At 42.1% G+C, this 5,000-nt stretch overlaps 1 protein-coding gene across 4 annotated transcripts in view; it reads left to right on the forward strand.

The window, feature by feature from the left end:
• Nucleotides 1-5,000, forward strand: part of TAF11 (TATA-box binding protein associated factor 11) — a 185,061-nt gene that overhangs the window by 77,728 nt on the left and 102,333 nt on the right. The gene's annotated exons all lie outside the window — the stretch shown is intronic.

Consider the following 5,000-nt stretch of genomic DNA (forward strand, 5'->3'; position numbering starts at 1 on the left):
GAAAATACACACACACACACTGGAAAATACACACACACACTGGAAAATACACACACACACACACTGGAAAATACACACACACACACACACACTGGAAAATACACACACACACTGGAAAATACACACACACACTGGAAAATACACACACACACACACTGGAAAATACACACACACACACACACTGGAAAATACACACACACACACACACACTGGAAAATACACACACACACACACACACTGGAAAATACACACACACTGGAAAATACACACACACACACTGGAAAATATACACACACACACACACTGGAAAATACACACACACACACACTGGAAAATACACACACACACACTGGAAAATACACACACACACACACACTGGAAAATACACACACACACTGCAAAATACACACACACACACTGGAAAATACACACACACACACACACACTGCAAAATACACACACACACACACTGGAAAATACACACACACACTGGAAAATACACACACACACACACACTGGAAAATACACACACACGAAAATACACACACACACACACTGGAAAATACACACACACACACACACACTGGAAAATACACACACACACACTGGAAAATACACACACACACACACACACACACACACTGGAAAATACACACACACACACGCACACACACTGGAAAATACACACACACACACACTGGAAAATACACACACACACACACACACACACTGGAAAATACACACACACACTGGAAAATACACACACACACTGGAAAATACACACACACTGGAAAATACACACACACACTGGAAAATACACACACACACACTGGAAAATACACACACACACACACTGGAAAATACACACACACTGGAAAATACACACACACACACACACACTGGAAAATACACACACACACACTCTGGAAAATACACACACACACACACACACACACACTGGAAAATACACACACACACACACACACTGGAAAATACACACACACACTGGAAAATACACACACACACACTGGAAAATACACACACTGGAAAATACACACACACACTGGAAAATATACACACACACACACTGGAAAATATACACACACACACACACACACTGCAAAATACACACACACACACACACACTGGAAAATACACACACACACTGGAAAATACACACACACACACACACTGGAAAATACACACACACGAAAATACACACACACACACACACACTGGAAAATACACACACTGGAAAATACACACACACACTGGAAAATACACACACACACACACACACACACACACTGGAAAATACACACACACACACACTGGAAAATACACACACACACACTAGAAAATACACACACACACACACACACTGGAAAATACACACACACACACACACTGGAAAATACACACACTGGAAAATACACACACACACTGGAAAATACTCACACACACACTGGAAAACACACACACACACACACACACACACACTGGAAAATACACACACACACACTGGAAAATACACACACAAACTGGAAAATACACACACACACACACACACTGGAAAATACACACACACACACACACACACACACACACACTGGAAAACACACACACACACACACACACACACACACACACATACTGGAAAATACACACACACACACACACACACACTGGAAAATACACACACACACACACACACACACACACACTGGAAAATACACACACACACTGGAAAATACACACACACACACTGGAAAATACACACACACACACACACTGGAAAATACACACTGGAAAATACACACACACACACACTCACACTGGAAAATACACACACACACACACACTGGAAAATACACACACACACACACACTGGAAAATACACACACACACTGGAAAATACACACACACACACACACACACTGGAAAATACACACATACACACACACACACACTGGAAAATACACACACACACACACACACACACTGGAAAATACACACACACGCACACACTGGAAAATACACACACACACACACACGCACACACTGGAAAATACACACACACACACACTGGAAAATACACACACACACACACACACACACACACTGGAAAATACACACACACACACACTGGAAAATACACACACACACACACACTGGAAAATACACACACACACACACACACACACACACACACACTGGAAAATACACACACACACACACACTGGAAAATACACACACACACTGGAAAATACACACACACACACACTGGAAAATACACACACACACTGGAAAATACGCACACACACACACTGGAAAATACACACACACACACACACACTGGAAAATACACACACACACTGGAAAATACACACACACACACACACACTGGAAAATACACACACACACACTGGAAAATACACACACACACTGGAAAATACACACACACACTGGAAAATACACACACACACACACACACTGGAAAATACACACACACACACTGGAAAATACACACACACACTGGAAAATACACACACACTGGAAAATACACACACACACACTGGAAAATATACACACACACACACACTGGAAAATACACACACACACACACACTGGAAAATACACACACACACACACTGGAAAATACACACACACACACACACACTGGAAAATACACACACACACTGCAAAATACACACACACACACTGGAAAATACACACACACACTGCAAAATACACACACACACACACTGGAAAATACACACACACACTGGAAAATACACACACACACACACACTGGAAAATACACACACACGAAAATACACACACACACACACTGGAAAATACACACACACACACACACACTGGAAAATACACACACACACACACACTGGAAAATACACACACACACACACACACACACACTGGAAAATACACACACACACGCACACACACTGGAAAATACACACACACACACACACTGGAAAATACACACACACACACACACACACACACACTGGAAAATACACACACACACTGGAAAATACACACACACACTGGAAAATACACACACACTGGAAAATACACACACACACTGGAAAATACACACACACACACTGGAAAATACACACACACACACTGGAAAATACACACACACTGGAAAATACACACACACACACACACACACACTGGAAAATACACACACACACACTCTGGAAAATACACACACACACACACACACACTGGAAAATACACACACACACACACACACACTGGAAAATACACACACACACTGGAAAATACACACACACACACTGGAAAATACACACACTGGAAAATACACACACACACTGGAAAATATACACACACACACACTGGAAAATATACACACACACACACACACTGCAAAATACACACACACACACACACACTGGAAAATACACACACACACTGGAAAATACACACACACTCACACTGGAAAATACACACACACGAAAATACACACACACACACACACACTGGAAAATACACACACACACACACTGGAAAATACACACACACACTGGAAAATACACACACACACACACACACACACACACACTGGAAAATACACACACACACACACACACTGGAAAATACACACACACACTAGAAAATACACACACACACACACACACACACACACACTGGAAAATACACACACACACACACACTGGAAAATACACACACTGGAAAATACACACACACACTGGAAAATACTCACACACACACTGGAAAACACACACACACACACACACACACACTGGAAAATACACACACACACACTGGAAAATACACACACAAACTGGAAAATACACACACACACACACACACTGGAAAATACACACACACACACACACACACACACACACTGGAAAACACACACACACACACACACACACACACACACACACTGGAAAATACACACACACACACACACACACACACACACACTGGAAAATACACACACACACACACACACACACACACTGGAAAATACACACACACACACACACACACACACACTGGAAAATACACACACACACACACACACACACTGGAAAATACACACACACACACACACACACTGGAAAATACACACACACACACACACACACACACTGGAAAATACACACTGGAAAATACACACCCACACACACACTCACACTGGAAAATACACACACACACACTGGAAAATACACACACACACACACACTGGAAAATACACACACACACACACTGGAAAATACACACACACACACACACACTGGAAAATACACACATACACACACACACACACACTGGAAAATACACACACACACACACACACACACTGGAAAATACACACACACGCACACACTGGAAAATACACACACACACACACACACGCACACACTGGAAAATACACACACACACACACTGGAAAATACACACACACACACACACACACACTGGAAAATACACACACACACACACACTGGAAAATACACACACACACACACACTGGAAAATACACACACACACACACACACACACACACACACACACTGGAAAATACACACACACACACTGGAAAATACACACACACACTGGAAAATACACACACACACACACACACACTGGAAAATACACACACACACTGGAAAATACGCACACACACACACACACACTGGAAAATACACACACACACACACTGGAAAATACACACACACACTGGAAAATACACACACACACACACACTGGAAAATACACACACACACTGGAAAATACACACACACACTGGAAAATACACACACACACACACACACACACTGGAAAATACACACACACTGGAAAATACACACACACACACACTGGAAAATACACACACACACACACTGGAAAATACACACACACACACACACACACTGGAAAATACACACGCACACTGGAAAATACACACACAC

The sequence above is a fragment of the Dendrobates tinctorius genome, unplaced genomic scaffold (assembly GCF_039654945.1).
Source record: "Dendrobates tinctorius isolate UK_male_01 unplaced genomic scaffold, ASM3965494v1 ptg000045l, whole genome shotgun sequence".
NCBI lineage: Eukaryota > Metazoa > Chordata > Amphibia > Anura > Dendrobatidae > Dendrobates > Dendrobates tinctorius.